Genomic DNA, 16,067 nt, shown 5'->3' with positions numbered 1-16,067 from the left:
TCAGAAAAATATTTGTAACTTTACTTAGGCAAAGGTGTCTTAGATGTGACACCAAAAGCATGAAACATTAGAAAATGATAATTTGGACTTCATAAAGCTTAAAATGTTGTGGCATTTGAAAGTCACTATTAGGAGAATGAAGAGCAAATTACAGACTGCAATATAATATATAAAAGTAATATAGCTGATAAAAAGTTTGAATTCAAAACATGTTTAAAAACATTAAAAACTTAGTAACAAGACAGTGATTCCTCAAATTATAGGCAAAAATTTTCAGATAGAATTTCACCAGTGAAAACATATGAGCGGCTAATCAGCACATAAAGATGCCCAATATCATTTATAATAAGAGAAATAAAAATTAAAAATTAGATATTACTATACAATTATTTCCAGTGGCTAAAATGGAAAGAACTGACCACACCAAGTGTTGCTCAGGATGTGGAGGAGCTGAAATCCTCATATATTAATTGTGTGAATGTAAAACAATTTGGCCATTTTGAAAAAGAACCTGATAAGTTCATAAAAAGTTGAACATACACCTACCATATAATTTAGCTATTCAACTGTTAGATATTTACCCAAGGGAAAAAAATAAGCAAATCAAATATCTGTAGAAAGACTGTACATAAAAGTCCCAAGCTCAAAACTGGAAAGAGTGGAAACGTCAATCATCAGGTGAATGTATACTCAGCCTTAAAACAGATTGAGCTATTTATACACATAACAACAAGAGTGAATCCCAAATAATTTTATCAAATGAAACTACAGAAAGATAGTTACACATTTTATCATTTACATTAAACTCTATATATTGCAAGTTAATCTATAGTGTCAGAAAATAGATCCGTGGTTTATTCAATGCTTTGTAGTTTTCAGAATAGAAGTCTTTCACCTCCTGAGTTGTTTATTAAGTATTTTATTCTTTTTGGTGCTATTGTACATAGGATTGTTTCCTAATTTCCTTTTCAGATAGTTTATTGTTAGTGTTTAGAAACATAACTGAGTTTGTGTATTCATTTTGTATCTTGAAACTTCACTAAAAGTTTGTTAATTCTAAGATTTTTCATGGAATTGTTAGAGTTTCCTAAAAGATCATGTCACCTGCAGACAGGGACAGTCTTACATCTTCCTTTTCAATTAGGATGTGTTTATTTATTTATTTTTTGTTCTGGATAGAACTTCCAGTACTATGTTAAATAGCAATGGTAATAGTGGGCATCCTTTCCTTGTTCCTCATCTTAGAAGAAAAGCGTTCAGTTTTTCACTGTTAAGATGCTAGCTGTGGGTTTTTGATATACAGTCTTTATTACATTGATATCCTTTTCTTCTATTCCTAGTTTGTTGAAATTTTTTATCATGAAAGAGTGTTGAATTTTGACACATGCTTGTTCTACATATATTGAGATGAACATGTGATTTTTATCCTTTATTTTATTACTGTGGTGTGTTTTATATATATATTGATTTTACTATATTGAATTATCTTTGCATCCCCAGGGATAAATAACACTTATTCAAGTCATATGATCCTTTACATGTGCTGTTGGATTTGATTTGCTAGTATTTGTTAAGGACTTTGGCTCCATATCTACCAGAGACATTGGCCTATAGTTTTTTTTTCTTATGTTGTGTTTAGCTTTGCTACCAAAATAATGCTGGGCTTATGAATGAGTTTGTATTTGGAAGCCTTCCCTCATCTTCAGTTTCTTGAAAGAGTTTGAGAATTGGCATTATTTTATTTTTATTCTTTTTGGAGAGAGGGGCTTCCTCTGTCACTCAGGCTGGAGTGCAGTGATATGATCATAGCTCACTGCAGCCTCAAACCCCTAGACTCAAGCCATCCTCTCACCTCATGATTCTAAGTAAGTAGGACTACAGGCATTCACCACCACACCCATCTATTTAAAAAAAAAATTTTTGTAGAGACAAGGGCTCACTTTGTTGCCCAGGTTGTTCTCAAACTCCTGCCTTCAAGCAATCCTCTCACCTCAGCCTCCCAAAGCACTGGGATTACAGGAGTGAGCCACCATGCCCATGCCCAGCCCAATTCTTCCTTAAATGGTTGGTAGAATTTAACAGGGAAGCTATCCAGTCCTGGGCTTTTGTTCGCTGAAAGGTTTTTATTTAATGATTCAATTGCCATACTAGTTGTAGTTCTGTTAAAACTATTTCTTAATAACTTAGTTACAGCATCTCTAGAAATGTATCTGTTTCTTCGAAGTTATCCAGTTGAGTGGTATGTAATTGTTCATAATGGTCTCTGGTGATCCTTTTTATTTCTCTAGCATCTGTTGTAATTTCTCTTCTGTCATTTCTCATTTTATTTATTTGAGACTTCTCTCTTTTTTTCTTACTATAGGTAAAGTTTTGTCAAATTTGTTTATCATTTGATAAACCAACTCTTGTTTACATTTTTTATTGTTTCTCTATTTTCCATTTTGTTTATTTCTGTTCTAATATTTGTTACTTACACCCCTCTAACTTTCAGCTTAATTTGTTCTTTTTCTAGCTCTTTGAGGTGTGAAGGTAAATTGTTTATCTGAAATCTGTTTTTTTAATGTAGATGTTTATCTCTGTGAAATATCCTCTTAATATTGCTTTTTCTGCATTCGATAAAATTCAGGATGTTGAACAAATAGGAATAAAGGAAGCAGATCAGTGGTTTTCAGGTGTCAAAAAGAGCACAAGAAGGGACAGCAGTAGAGGATTATAAATGGGTATGAGGCAACCAACTTCTAGAAGTGGTGTATTTGTTCAAAATAATTTTGGGGTTGTTGGTTTCATGGAGATATATACATATGCATGTATGTATATATATGTGTGTGTGTGTGTATTTACTTAAATAAGTGCACTTTTCTGCACGTCCTTTTTATCTCAACAAAGACGCTGTAAAGAAATAACTAGAAAAAATATTTTGGAAGTTATGGGTCCAGAAGTACTAAGTTAAAACTAGAGTTATAGTTAATGTATAAATTAACATAAAAATTATGGTTTATTTAACCATTGATTCATTGAAAAACATCTATTCTTTCCATAAGTGTTTATTACAGATAGATCAGTAATAAACATTAATATACATGTTTTCTGTGAATCTAATTTTTCATTTTTCTGAGACAAATGCCCAAGTGTGGAACTGCTGTATGATATGGTAATTATATGTCTAGTTTTACAGGAAATCTCCAAAATCTTTACCAGACTGTTTATACCATTCTACATTTGCACCAAAATTGTTGTACATATACTCCACTGTGTTTGGGGTTCTCACTATTGTTTAATACCTATTCTGGTAGTTGTGGAGTGATATCTCATTGTGGTTTTAATTTGCATTTCCTTGATTGTTAATAACGTTATATTCTCTTCTCATGCTTTTTGTCATCTGTATACAGTTTTTGGTTAAATAAATCGACTATTGATAGATGTAACAACTTGAATGACTCTCCAGGAAATTATCATGAATGAACAAAATGCTAACCCAAAATATACTTACAATATGATCCAACTTATGAAGCATTTTAGAAATTAAGCATAAGGTAGTGGTTGTCCAGAATCAGAAACGAGTGAGGTGGAGAGAAGAAATGTGAGGAAACGTACAAATGGAAAATATGAAGGATTCTCGTGATGATGTTTGATCCTGATTGTGGAAGTTTCTCATGAACATATGCATGGTAAAATGACATAGACATAAATATATTCGCACACAGACAAAAGTGCAAGTAATTCTGAGAAAATATCTCAATACTATTTGTGGATTGTATCAATATCAATACCACAATATACTGGTTGTAATATTTATGAGAGTTTTAGTTTATACTAAAGTTTTGAAAGATGTTACCATGACAAGAAATTGGGTAAAGAGTACCAAGGATATCACTGCATTATTTTATACAACTGCATTTGAATCTACATTTATCTCTAAAATAATGATTCCAGTAAAAGTATTAATGACATGTGACCAACAATACACTCAGAATAAAATGCATAACTTAAATGAATTAATCAAGAATAATTCATACTAAATTTTGAAATTAAAATAAAAGAAGTGATTAAACTACCATGGTTTATATCAGGATTAAGAGAATATCTCCAATGTTAGTAAATTTAACAGTATAACCATCATTTATTTCTCAATTCATGTGGCCTTGAGGATCATTAAAATGTATGCAATATCATTTTATATTCATTTCTACCTTTAAAAAATCCCTTTTGGTTTTATCAAAAAAGAAAAAAATTCCTTTATTTAGTAATTATAATCAGTAGTAGAAGAAACTACTGTTTTTTCTCACAATAACCAAGTGGGCAATATAATTAATTATATGTCGAGTGTAAATATAATAATATCTTAATCAAAATTAAAATATTGGCTGGGCGTGGTGGCTCAAGCCTGTAATCCCAGCACTTTGGGAGGCCGAGACGGGTGGATCACAAGGTCAGGAGATCGAGACCATCCTGGCTAACACAGTGAAACCCCGTCTCTACTAAAAAATACAAAAAACTAGCCAGGCAAGGTGGCGGGCGCCTGTAGTCCCAGCTACTCGGGAGGCTGAGGCAGGAGAATGGCGTGAACCCGGGAGGCGGAGCTTGCAGTGAGCTGAGATCCGGCCACTGCACTCCAGCCTGGGCGACAGAGTGAGACTCCATCTCAAATAAATAAATAAATAAATAAATAAATAAATAAATAAATAAAATAAAATAAAAAAATAAAACAAAATTAAAATATTATGTATGTGTATATCTATGCTTATATCAGCAAGGAAAATTTGAGGCAGAAGATGCACTAGGACTTTTTTTAAAGTTACTTCAGGTAGAGCATGAGCAGGGGATAAAAGGAAGTTGTAATTTATATTTGTGTGTGTATCTTTTGTTCATACAAACATACATGCTTATAATACATATTTATTTTATAATGTAGCTTGCCTTGCTTATTGTTATTGCAACAAAATAAAAATACTAAAGAAAATATTACATTGTAACTAATAAAATAGTTATAAAATACTGAATGTCTACATAATTTAAATAATTAAAGTAGTAGATAAAGACAACAAACAAAAAAATAAATACTGCAAAACCTGAGAGGATACTTAGTTGAATGGAGACAAACTGTGTTCTAGGTTAACAAGTCTCAATATTTCACTATGGCATTTCTCCAGCAATTTATTTATAAAATTGTTTCAATTTAACAACCATGCTTCTGAAAATACACAGTCTTCAGTTGTGTTTTAGAAAATATATATATATAAAGAAAGCAAACCTTTTTTACCAATTTATGAAAAGTTTTATGAAGACAGAGTAACTTAAAGAATGTGGCACTGACTTAGTTACAGACAAACACTTCTATGTCAAAATTATATGTCTGGAAACAATTCCATCCAAAAATGTGTGTATACGTGTAATATACATGTATCATATGTGAGAAATTTAGTCCTACACAGAATTAAGAATCATGTTTTACTTAACACACAGCATGAAAATGATGCTAAGTCTGCAAAGAAAAGTTTGTACTCATATGGATAGTAAATTTTTTAAAAACTTGGTAAAATTTCAAATATATTTTCATTGAACATAAAAGTCAAATTGAAATGCTGGACATGCGTTAAATTGGAATGCTGGACATATAAAAGTCAAATTAAAATATTGGACATATAAAAATGCATATATTAGTAAAATAATTTACAAATTCAGTATTACATTTTGTAAAGATTTTTGTGTCTGTTCATGAGAGCTATTTATCTATTTTCTTTATCTTTGTAATGTCTTCCTATGGTTTTGCTGTAAGTATAATGCCAACCCTTTAAAATGAGTTGGGAAGTAGTGTCTCTTCTTCTGTTCTCTGTATTGTTAATATTTTGTATGATTTCATCTTTAAATGTTTAGTGTAACTTACTGAATAAAAAACAGTTGAGCCTGAATTATCCTTTCTTGGAAGTTTTTTTGTTTGTTTTAATTACAAATTAACTTATCTAATAGATATAGACTACATGTGTTATTGCCGATAACTGTTACTTTTTAGGGGATTTTTGTTTGTGTCTTTCATGTAAGTGTCCATATTATTTTATTGATAAAACACAAGAGCATAGAGTGATTTGCATTACCTCATTTTCATTTAATGTAACTGAGATTAATATTGAAGTATCCTCTTTCATTCATGATGTAAAACTTGTGTTCTATCTCTCTCATTTTCTCTTTGGTTTATCTGGTTAGGATTTAATCAGTTTTACTAAAATTTGTATAGAGTTAAACTTTGAATAGTGTATTTGCCTATTACTTTTCTATGTTTATTTTTATTAATTTCTTCTCTAATTTTTATTAACCCCTGTCTTCTGATAACTTTAGGTTTAAGTTGGTATTATTTCTTTAGTTTTCTCAGCTTAATTTAATATTTTAAATATATCATTAAAATAAATCATTTGATATATTTATACATTTGATAAATGATATTTAATATATCATTTCTAGGCTTAATTTAATATTTAAATATTATCATTTTTAATGATTTTTAGTCCTTTCTAATTAAAAAATATAATATTGCAGTGTGTACTGACACAGAATAATACCTAACATATATATTGACTTAGAATAAAAAGAAAGAAACATAGCAGTATTTTGAGTAGAAATTCATTTTTGTAAAAAAGAAAAAAAATTGTATACATGTGCACACTGAACATGCAGTAAGAAGTACAGCAGCATATGCAAAAAGTCTGAAGCAATTTATGGCTAAGTTTAAGATGTCAAGAACACATTATTTTCCATAAATAATTTATTATTTTATATTTTATATAATAGAATATATTCTTTGTATTATATCAATGACAATGTATGAATAAACCAGTAAGTGGGAATTTGAGGAAAGATGTTGAGAAATAACTCACTGATGTTTAGACAATTGACTAACACTTTGATATATAAAACATTTTGAAATATAAAACATAGAAGCTAAATCCTTACATCCAAAATTCCATGAAAATAAGTTTCTGATAAAAATGAATGTATAAAAAGGTAAGTGAAATTAAAAAAACAGAAAACATTATTTTTTCATATTGTTGCAATAGAAAAAATTGTAAATTATAACTGCAAAAGTATGAATAATAAAATAATGGGTCTAAATAAAAATACTGAACATTTCTATATAATTTTTAAAAATTTAAAAAATTTAGGCAAATTGGAGAGATTAAATTATTCCCATATATTGACATTAGAAACATAAATCGGATGATAATGTTGAAAGATAATTTACATATAAGTAAGAACAATTTTTTTAATTATATACTTATTTAGACCTAATAATTTTGCATTTAAAATTTTTTCTATGAAAATAAGCAACTGTAAAAGTGCGTAGACAAAAGATACTTACATTACCAAATTACAGTACAACTTACTCTTCTAAAATAGAATATATCTAAAAAAACACTCTTTCAAAAGCTTTATAAAGCTTCAAGAATAATATTGTACTTATTTATTGATTTAGAAAAAAGTTCATAACGTAATATTAAGACAAATTATCAGGTTGTAGTAATAAATATGGTAGACATCAGCTATATCAATCATCATTTTAAAAGTAGAAGGTATTCAAAAATTAAAAGCAGAGACTTTCCAAGGGATAAAAACATCAACTATATTACCTATCAAAAATTACATTAAATATGATGACACAAATAGGTTAAATGTAATTGAGAAAGATATACCATGCTAACATAAATCAACAGAAACTGGACTCGCCAGTAATATGATTTTAGAAAAAGCAGAGTTCAGAGCAACAAAAATTATCAGAATGATTTGAAATACAAAATAAGAATTACACAGATCATGAAATAGTGTACCCATTTACCACCAATTGAGTATTCAGAATCATTTACAGTCATTTTTATATGTAACTAACTGAGAATTGCTATTAGTAGAGGAAACATATCATGAATTAATATTTCTTAAACAATATTTTCTCTTCCTCTTCATGACCACATAACAATAGTTTATTCAGGGCTTTTGTGGCTTGGAGTTTAATTAGGAAATTTTTGCAGTTGTATATTTTGGGATATTTTGTACGAAATATAAAGTTGTCCTCAGAAACACTTTAATTGGTTTCTATATTAAACAGACTTTTAAAATATTTCCTCATGTAGACTTATTTTTATCTCTGAACTTATTTAGGACAAAGCCTGTATCTACCAATTAGCACCAAGCCTGGCGCATAGAAAACCTTAAATAAATATATAGAGAGAAAATGAGTGGTGAGTTAGTTATTAGGTGAAGGAAGTAACAATGTTATCATCTGACAACCATTTATTTCCTCTATTAGAAAATACAATTAATAGGAACCTTTTATTCTTTCTTAATTTAAAACTACATGGAAAAAGTTAATTTCAATAATATGTTCATTAAAATTAAGAAAGGTAATTTCAAAACTCCTTGATAATGTAATTCACAGCTTCAAATCATAAAAGCTAAATGTTTTAGATCTCATAAGAAAATTATTTTACAATGTAGTTGTAGCAGGGATAAGAATAACTTTTCCAGGAAAATATTGTACGGAAAAGTCATGGAACTCTCAAAGAAAATATATGACTCCATAGCTCTAAGTCTGGAAATTTATAGTCATCAAATATAGGTCAAACTAACTATATTTTTGTCTGAAATTATAACTAAAAGCTTTGGTCAAATATGGCTGTTTCTTTAGACACCAACTTTATTTCAAGTGTTATGTTAATTTCTATTTTTATTTTATTTGTCTTTTTCCTAAGTTTTACCTTGAGTAGACAGAAACATTGCTTATATTTCTTACTATAATGCTTTAACTTAATTATTCCACTGGCTTACCAAGAATTCAGATAACAGTAGAATGAAAACGATCAGTCTTAGAAAAACTTGAGCTTCTAAAGGAGTTTCTCTCCTTCGGCCTTTATGCTTCATGTTACAGGATCTAATACATCAGTCTGATATCAGAAAGCATGACATACAGTCATCCATGTTGTTTTATCCTGTGTATTTAATCAAAATGGACGATCTAGGCTGCTTTTTCTGGGCATATGTTTATCTACATTTTAAGCCAATAATTTTGACCAAGATAACAGAGATTTTAAAGAAAAACTACTCTATTTCAACAGTTATACATTCAACCTTAGCCCATTAAACATTATCATTTCACCTTTATTATACCTTTTTTATAAGTTTGAAGACACTTTCCTTTTATATTATTTGTACTGTGGAAAATAATTATTTTATCCAAATGTAGCATCACAAAATTAATTCTATTTCATTATTTGATATAAATGCTAGTATTTTTATAATGGCTTTATTGAGATTTAGTTCATGTTTTATATAATTCCCCTGTATCATGTAATATATAGTCATTAATTCTGTTTCATGATTCAGGGACACAGCTGATATTATTCTACTCTGAATTTGACATTATTTTACTCTGGTTGCATATAAATTCATGAGAAAAATATAATGGGGAATATATTCACATACAAATAATTCAGTTCTCTCATTTCTCTACAATAGTACCAACATACATTTCATGTTGTATTTAGAAATCTTGGTTTAAAATTAAATTTCATTCAAATAAGAATATATTACAATTTTATTAAAATGCTTTCATCAGTATTCATACTGTGACACAGCCCTATAGATTAAACAAAGTAATAATAATACAATCTAACATTGCTGCAATAATTTATACTTGTTTCCAAAATATTTTATATGCATTATAGCTGAACAAAGATAATAATAATAATACTTTGCATAAATGTAGTAATTTACATTTGTTTCCATAAGGTTCAAAGCGTATTTATTTATCTGAACCTTGTGAGATAAGAAGGGGAGTATTTATCATTACAATTTTATCACTCTAAACTGATGGCTAGAGAACAGCTAAAACGTGTCTCAAATGAATATTCTTTGCAGAGAACTTAGCTATAACAAAAGCAGAAAAGATAGAATGACTCTGAAGTAAAGGAAAATTTCAAAATAGTTTCTATCTTATTAAAGACATGAATATTTTCTGAGAATAAGAATAAATGAATTTTTCCTATTGTTGCCTTTTCTTGCATGCACTTCTCTTTACTCACCCCTGAATTCAAATGTATGTTTTGTGTCTTTTTTTTCCTAATCTTTTGAGAGCAAGGGGTGTGTATTTTGTCCTTTTTATCCTCAGCATCTAGAAAAGTGATTGCAATCCAGAAGATATTTAATACATACTAATTCAATGACTGAATGCTTCTTTCTAGAAACAGCCTGCCTGTATTCTTTCCTCTTTTTCCAGTGGAAATCTATTCAGTGAATAAACAGTACTTGACTTGATATATATTTCTTAATGTTATTATATGGGAAACAAGAATTACCATGCCATCACAATTCTCTGTTCAGTCTAGTGTTTGTTGATTGACTGAGTGATTCATTTATTCTCTACTTCATTCATTTCACTTTATTACATCCATCATTTATCTATTGATTATCTACCATGTATTTAGTACGATGCTGGATACTATGAATTCAAAACCAAGCAAAGAATATATAATCGTTACCATCCTAGATTGGGAAGTTAGAAATTAAATAATACTTAAAATGCAAAAAAAAAAAAAAAAAGTGCAAAAAAGAAAAAAGTGTGACAGGAGTGAGAATTGGTTTAACTGGTTTACTCCACAGACACCAGAGAAGGCTTTTCGGAGAATGTGAAAGACTTGCTCTTCTGTAAAAAGTAAATAAGATTTTAATTAGGAAAAAAAAAAAAAAAGAAAACACTATTCTAGGTGGGGAGAACAACATATGTAAGAGCCCAATTGTAGGAGGGAAGGTAGTGGAAAAGAAAGAAATACGGTGTGGACCACAGTGGACAAATAGAAGTGTGATATTAGATGAGGGATTAAAAATGAGTACAGGTCAGATAAGTGAGAAATTGCATAACATATTAACAGTTTAGGTTGATAATCTCAAAATTAAACCCACTGAAGAGGCTTAATTTGTAGGAGCATAGTCAGAATTAAGGTTTCCATAATGATAATCAAAATTATACCTCTAGTTTTATTTTGAAGACTGAGTGTAAGAATGGAAAATGTAGATATAAAAATTGTTTACATCTCTATGTCACAGTTTAAGGAATGACACAATAGATGATATTAAGTACACTACAATATTTTTTGAGAAATTGGGTGAAACTGAAGCTGTTTAGGAGGCAAAAATGAACAGGTTCTAATGACCAGTTGAATTCTGATGAGTAATGGAAGAAGGAGGGTGTTAAGAAAGTTCATATCTATCTCGATTGGAAACCAAAAGTAAAAACAGTAATAAAAAATACGGACATAGGAAAAACACAAACAAGAAAAATTGGGTGAAATGCTAATACTCAGATTTCTGTTTAAAACATGTTATATATGAGATATCTATTGATCCAAGTATATGACTTTAGTGGACAGCTGAATAAGCATGCTTTGAGATAAAGATCTGGGACAAGATATGTGAATGTGAAGGTCATATAGAGGTATATATATATATGATAATTATTACTTTGGGCATGAAATTTCTCTGTGAAAACATAGATAATGAAAAAAAGAAGGGTGCTTTGGACAAAATCATGAGGCTCTACAATATCAAAAGGCTGAAGGTAAGATGATGCACCAGTGAAAAACAAATGAGGAGAATATAGAAAGGCAATTGTTAAGAAGAAATCAGGATAGAACGAGGTGATGAAAGCCAAAGAGCACTCAAAACTTGTTTAGACATCATCGACATTTAGGACTGAAAACGACCAAGGAACTTAATGGCATAGAGTTGACCAATGACCATATCAATCGCCATTTTGGTGAACCAACAGGGTTAGTTGTATTAGAGTGTGTTAAACTGTAAGTGGACAGTGAGGAAAAGAAAACAACAGGTATAAACAACTACTCTTAACTATTTTATGAAGATTGTAGTTAAAAAAAGAGAAATAGAAAATAAAAAATAGAAATAGATTTGTTTTAAGTTAGAGAAGATAAAGATTTTAACAAATATAATTCCTAAAAGAAATTTTTTAAGAGGAGGAAGAATTTGAAGATAAAGATGAGAGAAATAATTATCAGTAGATATTAGATTCCCAAGAGGGTTGGACAGGATTATATCCAGAACCCAAGAGTAAATTATTACAAAATGAGCATTAAGAGAGAAGGGGCTCATAACCAGGACTAGCTGAACATCTGGTAATTTCATTTGAGAGAGATCTAACCACTGGTTTCTATTGTCTGTGGGCACAGAATGTAAGAAAAATAATCAGAATGAAGAGGTATGGGATAGTGATGAAATGAATTAGAAGTAGAAGCAAAATGGAGGAAGATGGAAATAGTCCTCGTTGAAAGTAGGAGAAAGAAACCAAAAAAGCCTTTCACTCCACTCGTCTCCCCTTTGAATAGTCAAATAACAGTTCTTAGACTGGTCCTCATTTTTGCTTTTTATTCACATTGCTTTTGATTTTTTTTTTTTCATTTACACAACTAATGTATTTTTTTCCAAGTAGAAGAGACAAATTTATATACTCCTCAATAAAGATGCAATACCACTCCATTGTTACTTTAGATATATTATAACTGATCATTTTCTGTTTGTTTAATTTGCATCCAAACGTATACACAATGAAAAATAGAGTTTTCCTTTGCCTTTATGAGAAACTTTATCAGATGTAAATAAGGGAACAACTAATAGGGTGAAGCAAGGCTTTCAGCCCTTTCTAGGGCATTAAAGATGGATGGAGACAGAGGAGTTAAAGGAAGTCAGGGGTAAAGAAAATTATGAGGGCTTCTGGTGAGGTATCAGAGATGAGTGGGTAGGGAGGGGATTAAAGAAGAAGAAGAGAAGGACAGATTAGAACAAGTAAATAAACAGAAAAGTGCACAAAACCTTTGGCCAGTGTCTGAAATAGCAGTATACCAACAAAGTAAAATGTTTTGATGTTAAAATAATAAATTCAAAGTAATAATTAAAAAAATTGAATACTGGAATGCTGAGGCCCAGTATTGCTGTTATTAAATATAAAATATTAAGTAGCACTGCTATTGCCCAGCCTAAGTGATGCCAGGGCCAGCACCTCTGTGATTTTCTTGGCCTTCACTGTAAGAAAATGGCTGAAAGCTCCAGGCATAATATCCATTTTAACGCCATGAAGAAAGACATAAAAGAAGTACTCAGCTGCATTGTGGAAAAACAAAGTAGGAAGCAATGTCACTCACTATGGAATAACATTTGGCTTGAGTATTGTCTCCTACCAGGATAAAAATACAGAAACTCTTCAGCAACATTCAATGTAATACACTTTTATACTTTTCTTTGGACAAAAATCAAGTTGGTACCCTGTGACTCAATTTGATCTAAGGGTTTTTGACTTGAAATTAATTAGACATTTTCCAGTAAACTTTTAAAAAAGAGACTTCATAGTAAGAAAAAAAAAAAAAGAAAGTCTTTTATTACACATTATTTCCATTTCCATTTATCTTCATTCCGTTGGGTAGATCCACATTTCCATCAAATGTAGTTTTCCTTGTGATTGAATGACTTTTTTTTTCTTCTTTTAATATTATCTCACTCTTTTTTTTCCCTTTCTGGCACTCACAATATAAAGATGCTTACAATTCTATTTATATTTTCCAACTCACTTTACTTATTATTAAATCTCTTTCTTTTCTTTGTTTTTTGTCTTGATGCCTTCTGGGGTATCCTGGATTTGAGCTCATTAATTTGTAGTTTATTCCATTATACATTTCATTCACTGAGTGAATGAAATTCACTATTTTATGTCTAATATTTCCAGTGAGTTATTAAATTGTATTAACTATTTATTTACAAAATAATTGTATTTTTTTCTTTTTCCTTGCTCCCTGTTATTGGTATCCATCTTGTCTCTTTAAAAATGTTTGAAATCATATTTTGAGTGGTCTATACATATCGTTTTAGTTTACGTGGACTACAAAGAGAAGCTCTTTCATTTAATTAGATCCCACTTGTCAATTTTGACTTTTGTTGTCATCGCTTTTGGTGTTTTAATCATGATATCTTTGCCCATACCTATGTCCTGAATGGTATCACCTAGGTTTTCTTCTAGGGATTTTATGGTTTTAGATCTTATATTTATAAGTCTTTAATCCATCTTGAGTTAATTTTTGTATAAAGTGTAAGGAAGGGGTCCAGTTTCAGTTTTTTGCATATAGTTAGGAAGTTTTCCCAACACCATTTATTAATAGGGAATTCTTTCCCCATTGTTTCTTTTTGTCAGGTTTTTCAAAGATCAGATAGTTGTAGATGAGTGGTGTTATTTCTGAGGCCTCTGTTTTGTTCCAGTTGTCTATACATATATATATATGTTTTGGTACCAGTACCATGCTGTTTTGTTATTATAGCCTTGTAGTATAGTTTGAAGTCAGGTAGCTAGATGCCTCCAGCTTTGTTCTTTTTGCTTAGAATTTTCTTGGCTATATGGGCTCTCTTTTGGGTCCATATGAAATTTAAAGTAGTTTTTTCTAATTCTCTGAAGAAAGTCAATGGTAGCTTGATGCTGATAGCATTGAATCTATAAATTACTTTGGGCAGTATGGCCATTTTCATGATATTGATTCTTCCTATCCATGAGCATGGAATATTTTTCCATTTGTTTGCATCCTCTCTTATTTCCTTGAGCAATGGTTTGTAGTTCTCCTTGAAGAGGTCCTTGATATCCCTTGTAAGTTGTATTCCTAGGTATTTTATTATCTTTGTAGCAATTGTGACTGGGAGTTCACTCATGATTTGGCTGTTTGTCTAATACTGGTGTATAAGAATGCTTGTGATTTTTGCACATTGATTTTGTATCCCGAGACTTTGCTGAAGTTGCTTATCAGCTTAAGGAGATTTTGGGCTGAGACGATGAGGTTTTCTAAATATACAATCATGTCATCTGCAAACACAGACAATTTGACCTCCTCTCTTCTTATTTGAATAGCTTTTATTTCTTTCTCTTCCCTTATTGCCCTGTCCAGAACTTCCAAAACTATGTTGAATAGGAGTGGTGAGAAAGGACATCCTTGTCTTGTGTCAGTTTTCAAAGGGAATGCTTCCAGCTTTTGCCCATTCAGTATGATATTGGTTGTGTGTTTGTCATAAATAGCTCTTACTATTTTGAGATATATTCCATCAATACCTTGTTTATTGAGACTTTTTAAGCATGAAGGGGTGTTGAATTTTACTGAAGGCCTTTTCTACATCTATTTAAATAATCATGTGGGTTTTTTTGTCATTGGTTCTGTTTATGTGATAGATTATGTTTATTGATTTGTGTATGTGGAACCAGTATTGCATCCCAGAGATGAAGCCAAATTGAACGTGGTGGATAAGCTTTTTGATGGGCTGCTGGATTCGATTTGCCAGTATTTTATTGAGGATTTTCGCATCAGTGTTCATCAGGGATATCAGCCTGAAACACTCTTTTTTTGTTGTGTCTCTGCCAGGCTTTGGTATCAGGATGATGCAGGCCTCATGAAAAGGTTAGGGAGGAACAGAGCCTCTCTTTTTCTATTGTTTGAAAGAGTTTCAGAAGGAATGGTACCAGCTTCTCTTTGTACCTCTGGTAGAATTTGGCTGTGAATCCATCTGGTCCTGGGCTTTTTGGGGTTGATAGTCTGTTAATTACTGCCTCAATTTCAGAACTTGTTATTGGTCTGTTCAGAGATTTGACTTCTTCCTGGTTTAGTCTAGGAAGGGTGTATGTGTCCAGGAACTTATCCATTTCTTCTAGATTTTCTAGGTTATTTGTGTAGAGGAGTTTATAGCATTCTCTGACTGTAGTTTGTATTTCTGTGGGATCAGTGGTGATATCTCCTTTATCATTTTTTATTGTGTCTATTTGATTCTTCTCTCTTTCCTTTTTTAATTAGTCTGGCTAGCGTTCTATTTTGTTAATCTTTTAAAAAAACCAACTCCAGGATTCATTTATTTTTTGAAGGGTTTTTCGTGTCTCTATCTCCTTCAGTTCTGCTCTGATGTTAGTTATTTCTTGCCTTCTGATAGCTTTTGAATTTGTTTGCTCTTGCTTCTCTAGTTCTTTTAAAGGGTGTTGATTTTAGATCTTTCCTACT

This window comes from Macaca thibetana, chromosome 6 (assembly GCF_024542745.1).
Source record: "Macaca thibetana thibetana isolate TM-01 chromosome 6, ASM2454274v1, whole genome shotgun sequence".
NCBI lineage: Eukaryota > Metazoa > Chordata > Mammalia > Primates > Cercopithecidae > Macaca > Macaca thibetana.
This window is presented reverse-complemented; position numbering follows the sequence as displayed.